A 6,968-nucleotide genomic window follows, 5' to 3' on the forward strand; every position below is an offset into this window, starting at 1 on the left:
GAGAAGAAAGAAAGAAAAAAATAAAGGTGCTGAGTTTCTAATGCAAACAGAGAGGACTTTTACCAATGGGGTGTTAATAAGTTGTCATGACAACACATGTTCCATTTAGTGTAATTATTGGTGAATAACAAAACAACCATGAACAATGAGAGATAAAAGACTGGAGAGAGAATCTATTTGCCTTTGTTCGCAGTTCTAACACGCTCTGAACTAAGGCTGGCTGCTGTAGGAGAAGCAGAAACAGCGACCAGCAAGCAGAAATGCAACGGCATATGTGAGCATTGGCTGCCCTGAGCTGCAGCCGCGTTACACGAGCCCCATGATGTGCATAACTTTAAAGACTAATGAGCTTTTATTCCCAGTAACTCTGCTGAGCTCCTGTGGCAGCTAAAAGAGAATGAGCTGATGTCTACTGTGGCACAGAAGTTCCTATGAAAGGCTTGATCCAAAGGGCCTTGGAGCCTGTGAGAGCCTAATTCACTGTGAATCATGCTGTCTGCTCACACTGCTTTGTGGCTAATGCCGGGAGAGGCAGTGAAATAGCCCCGCTCAGGGCCCAGGCTGCAGGTGGAAAAGCCACTTGTGAACTGAGCACACTTCATGTGAGATGAGACAACTGACTGCCAAGGGACATTCATGATGGCCATGGAAGCCGCTTTAACACGACTGACTCAGGTTCACTGGCTACAGAGAGAACCCACATGGTTTTTTAGGGACCGGGTCTTCATGCACACATCCTATTCTCTCACAGCAGAACCACTAAGAAAATGTAATCTTAGGTTCATCAGCCAGTTTCCCTGAGCTCAGAGCCCCTTAGGGCTCTGCTAGCGTGGGTCATTTCAGGTGAAAAGCACCGGAGACTCTGCTGATGTGGTTCAGCCAGGTAAAGCCTGTAGAAAGAAATGTCAGTTTTGCACTGTGCATGATACCGTTAAAAACCCCAGAGAGCTGCAGAGGGGGCAAAATGAAGTAAACAGGGCAGAGGAAACCCAAGCTTCAGAGGGTGGTAAAAGAAAGAAGAGGACACAGAGATAAAAAGGGTGGAGAGAAAGTGGGGAAGTGAGGAAATATCTCTGCAGGTTACTACAGACCGCAGAGATACAGACATGGTGGAGAGAGAGTGAGATGGAGAAACAGCTTGGTCACAGCCTGGGAGGGACAAGAGGGAGTGTGAACTCTCTGACAGCAGCAGGGCGCAACCTCAGGGCTTGGCTCCAGGACTCATAAATGCTTGCTGCGGCTGGGCTGGAAGCACACCAGGCCCAGCCTGTTAGTAAATATCTAGCATCACCATCCCCTTTCACATGCCCTCTCTCATGCAGGCCATGACCCCGGAGCACTGTCCCAGCAAGGCGATCAGGACTGTGTGCTTCCACGTGGCAGGAGGGGAAGGACAGCGAACTCCCTCACATGTTCAGGAGAAGTTGAGTGCAGGAGGATCCAGGGCAGGGTGGAGGTGCAGATGGACCAGAAACATGGCACCCAGATGTCCCTACACTGCAGCCAGCTGCAAACTCCCTATCTGAAATCCATCTCTGCTACGACCACAGCAAGAGGAAGACCCAGGGGAGGATGGGCCAGGATGTGTGATAGGCAGCAAAAAAAGGAAAATGCTTCCCAAAAGTTCAGTGATCCCTGCCCCACAAGGGAGACGACTTCCTGAGTGAGGCTGTATGGAGCAGTTCACAGTAAACAAGGGCTATGGAAGGAAATGGGGAAGGGACTAGAAGAGAGACCTGGCAGATGCTAGGGCTGGCTCTCTGCCTCTCAGCATTAGAAGGAGTTGCTGGTGCCCAGGTTGTACCAGGCCAGGAGTTTTTCCCAACCTGTGAGAATTTTCTGTTTTTCAAAATGTTGCTCCATACTGTAGTGAGCATGTTTGTTATTACCCTGAAATAGAATAGTTTTCTGATAGCATACTGTTAGGTTAACAATAATTTGGATTATTAAGAAGTATTAGCTTTGCAGCTGAATACAAGGCATGACCTGTGGCCTAGCAATGCCGCTGACTACAAGGCAGAATGATAGCTAAGCCTTTGCTTGTGTCAAGTAATCATTTTAACTGTGTTAAGCATTTTCTGAGTAAAATGCAGCAAGTGGATCTGTGTCTGTGTGCTGTAAAATCAGCTACAGCAAGGAACAAGATAAGACAAAGAAGCCATTGTTCTAAGTACAGTGATCATGTCCTTAAGAAGTATCTACCACTGCAAGTTCTTGCTAAGGTATCATAATGTTACTGTTACTTAACTTTTAGCTTTTAAAAAGTGCTAGTTCAGCTTAATAGAAATATGCTGTTATAAAGATTTGTGAAGCACCGCCCAAGTATTGCTTTTGTTAACCCTGTAGTCTTGCCTTGTTATAAAAAGTATAAAAGATCACCCCACCCTTTAGGGGGCGCCATTTTGCCTCTTTGCTGGCTTTATGGTCATTGCTCGAGCAAATATACTGCAGTAAAACTTTACCCGTGTTGTCTGGTTCCTATGCAGCTAGACAATGAACCCCAGGGAGTTTTCTCCCACCACAATACCAACAAGAAGTCAAAATCTGAGAAATTCTCCTGGATTCATTCTCCCCACCCCCCAGTTCCATTTCAGGATGAGACAATCACAATATTCCAGTGGGAGACTATCTAACCCTTTTGTTCTGATGTCTGCCTTTCTAATTAATTTGCTTTATTTATTTATTACATCAGATTAGCTGAAATGTCAGCATGCAAAGCTGTTTAGAACGGAAAGGCAGAAGGCTTTGAGCTAAAAAAAAGGGGTAAGATGGGACCTTTTGACAGCTCCTAAACTTTCTTCCAATGCATTTTCTATAGGAAATTTGTTGAAGCAGACCCTTTCCCCTGAACAGTTCCAGTTTCAGTTTCAGAAAACCAGCATTTTTCCAACCCTGCAAAAAAGGTTTCATCTAAAAAATCCCAACCCAGAAACAGCACACTGCTCTCTGCAAGGATGCTCTTGCACTTCAATAAACAAGCAGGAACCAAGGATGGTTCTCTTGCTCATGCTGCCATAGATTGCCTGCAAAAGTCACTTCATTTCTCCAGGCTCTTGTCCCCCTCCATAACGTGAGAATTTTCATCCTTTCTTTGTCTGCTTTGTCTATTTAGATTGTAAGATCTTCATGGCAAAGAGCTGTTTTTTTGCAACATTTCTGTGCAGCAGCACAGTGGGGGGCCTGAGTGTGGTTGTGGCCTCAGAAGTGTAATAGGTATCTATTCTTTTATCTGTTATCTATTATCAATAATAATACGGACATATACCATTTTCCATTTGTCTCATTGCCAGTCGATCCAACCTGCATCAGTTGTGGGATCACAGCCTGGCTGCTCAGGCTCCTCCTGACACCAATTCTCCAACTCCTGTGGATTGTGATGACTTCAGTAGCTTCTCCTGCTGATTAAGAGCTGATTTGACACTGCTGTGCAGTCCGATACACCTGTGCAGGGCAGATGTGAAGCATGACCCTTTGGAGCTGGTCTCCATCTAAACCCAGTGTGCACCAATCCCAATGACTCCCCCAGGAGCAAGACCCCAGAGGATTCAGCCTCAGGTCTGCAGACTGTGTGACCGACCTCAAACAAATTCAACACCGGTTCCTCACTCCTCGCCAGTCCTTGTGCCAATGCCCCTGACTGGATGCGTCTGCTCATGGATTTAATATGGATGCTGCTGCTCTGACTTGACTCCACTCCAACGCCAGCTGGCCTGACAATTCCTGCTTCCAAATTGCAAGGGATGGGCCACAAAGCTCAGTTCCAAGTGCTGGCTAAGTGCAAGGGTTTGAACTGCAGGCCAGATTCGTTTTGCCATTGACCTGACCTACGCATTTGCCTGACTCTCCCCATATCTGTTCTGGTTCTGTCCCTTTGTCCACCCTCATGTCTCTGGCACTTCTCCCTTCCAGGGTCAAAACTCTTTTTAGAGGGGCTTTTTATATTGGATTTTATTCACTCCCTCTCTCTCTCTCTTCTCAGTTAAGGGCTGCAGAGGGTCAGCATTGGGGCTGAGGAATGGAAGCGGGGTCAGTGTTGTGTGTGTGGATCTTAGAGTAGAAAAGTTTTCTCCAGGAAGAAAGCAGTGTCTCCTAATGACTCTCAGCCTCTGGGCTGGCCAAGGCTCCCCTGGGACCTGTTTATCTGTAGTCGGGTCTCATGACCCAGAATGCCTTGTCCCAGCTCTCACAAGCTTTATGAGCTGCCTTGTCCCAGAGGAGCACAGCTGCCCCCTGTCGAGCTGATCTCAGTGGGTTGGACCTGACCTACAATCTCTTTCCATCCCTCCACCTCTTAGGTGAGACAGAGCCTCCTTGCTGCTGAGAAAAAGCCCCTACATAGGGGTCCAAAAGGCACCATCTGTACAGCAAAGAAACTTCATCTCTTTCTTTTCAGGAATATAAAGAAGCAAAGCACAACTGGGACTGGGACTGGGACTGGGACTGGGAAGGGAAAGAAGCAAACATGTTTTTTCTGCATTCATCTCTCATGCAGTCTCCTCCCTTGGGCTGCTTCAGTGATGACCATCCCTCATTCCAATTTCCTGAAGTTTGGAGGAACTAAGGTTCAGGCTTATTATTAGCAACAGACACGAAGCAAAATAATCTATGTTAGAAAAACACGATTGGGCGGGGGAGGCTGCAAATTCCCCAGGCTGTTGATATGTCCACCTCCCAACCAGGGCTTGGAAAGCAAAGGAGAAAACCAGCCTGGAGAGCCCAGATGGTTTATAACATATGTAGACGTCACTTCCTCTACCCTGAGGTGACTGGCAGAAGCTGGGGCTGCTGTGGTAGACAAAGATCCGTAACTGGCACAGACAGACAGATGAGGATGGATGCATAGATGGAGGGTAAAATAAATGGGAGTGTATGGGGATGAAGAGACAGAGAGATATGCCTGGGGCTGGCTAGCTAGCTGGCTGGATAAATAGATAACTATGTATGGGGATGTGCAAAGAGATTGACATGTAAGAGGATGGATGGATGGATGGATGGATGGACAGACAGACATGCCTGGGATAGATAGATCAAAAGAGAAGCACGGGGATGGATGGATGTCGATGAGCAGACAGATAGGCAGATGCATAGATGGATCCTTCCTGTTCACTGATATACTCTGAAAAATGGGAATCTGAACCCAAAACAACTTCAATCCACCACACCTCCCTAGAATGAAAGGGAGCTCAGGCTCATAACTGCTTATGCTATACAGCTCTGACTTAGTTAGTCTATAAGGTGCAAATCTACCCTGCCTTAGTGCACCCTGCCAGGGCATTGGACTAGGTGACCCTTGACATCCCATCTGAGCATCCCTACTTCTGTCTGCCATGAACAGCTGCCCCCTTACCAACATAATGCTTCCACTTCACTCTACCCACGCAAAGTCAGCTGCTCCTGCTTCAAATGCAGCACACAGAGGATGCTAAAGCAGCAGAAATACAAACTCTAGAGCTGTGAAAGCCACCTGGGCCATGTCCACGCTGAAATCAGGCTGGACTGGAGTAGGTGTAAGCTTGCTGGGGCTGGCAGTGAAGACATGGAGGCCAAGTGCTTCTGCAAAGGTCAGCCACCCCTGTTAAAACCGGGTTCCAAGAAGAGCTGGTAGAGCCCATACTGATGCTTATGTTGCCATGGCTTCACTGCTACAGCTGCTATAAGCTGCCTCAGGAATGCGTTCCAGTGCTGCCCACACACACCTCAGACCACAGCACAGGCACAGAATGGGCATGGGTTTCCTAAAGGCCTGAGCAGACCATTCTCCCTGTAAGCCAGCAATTTAGGATCTGGCTGGAGAGCACAGCTTCCAACCACAGCATGCAGATGGGTTGCTGAGAGTCACCCACCCTGCAGAAGCTCTATCACTGACCACGTTGCACAGGATGGAACATCTCCCCATCCATCAGGACCTCCACAATGCCCCTCACCATCACCTAAAGTTGCACAAGCCTTTCTGGACTCACATGCTTAACCTTCAGAAATGTGATTTCAACCCTGATGAAGCTGGGAAAACTGAATGAAGTTCACAGGAAGTCTCAAATAAACATCTTGTGATACATCCAATGCAGAAGGTCCCTGGCTTTGATCTCTCACGATGCTCATGGGCAACTCTAAACCAGCATTTCTCAACCCATGAATCATGATCCATAAGTGGGTCGCAACTATACCTCGGTTGCTCGGGGCTGCAGGGGGGAGGTCAGAAAGGCCAAGGCGGAGATGGAACTGGGACTAGCTACCCTGATCAAGGACAACAAGAAGTCCTTTTTTAAATACATAGGGGGTAAAAAGAAGGTACCGGGTAATGTGGGGCCTGTGCAGGACACGCTAGGAAATCTGGTCATCGCACCATACAGCAAAGCTAACCTATTTAACAATTTCTTTGCCTCCATTTTTCTGAGCAGGGACCGGGTCACCCCCCACACCGGGACCCCCGTAGGACCCAGAGGAGATGCATCCAGGCCTAGGGTCAGAAAGGACCTAGTCAGGGAACTTCTGGAGGGACTGGATGTATTTAAATCAGCAGGTCCTGACGACCTCCACTCCAGAGTGCTGAGGGAATTAGCAGAGGTCATTGCGGGACCCCTGGCACGGCTTTACGAGCACTCGTGGTGCTCTGGTGTGGTGCCAGAGGGCTGGAAAAGGGCCAATGTGGTTCCCATTTTCAAAAAAGGGAGGAAGGAGGACCCAGGAAACTATAGGCCAGTTAGTCTTACCTCGGTCCTGGGTAAGTTTTTTGAGAGAATTATCCTGGCGCATGTCCACGAGGGTCCAGTAGGAGAGGTTATGCTTAGGGGCAACCAACACGGGTTCATTAGAGGCAGGTCCTGTCAGACCAACCTGGTGGCCTTCTATGACCAGGTCACAAAATCCTTAGACGCAGGGGTAGCAGTGGACGTAGTCTTTCTGGACTTTAGGAAGGCCTTTGAGACTGTCTCTCACCCCATTCTCATTAAAAAACTAGGGGACTGTGG

Source organism: Alligator sinensis, unplaced genomic scaffold, assembly GCF_000455745.1.
Source record: "Alligator sinensis unplaced genomic scaffold, ASM45574v1 scaffold453_1, whole genome shotgun sequence".
NCBI classification, from domain to species: domain Eukaryota; kingdom Metazoa; phylum Chordata; order Crocodylia; family Alligatoridae; genus Alligator; species Alligator sinensis.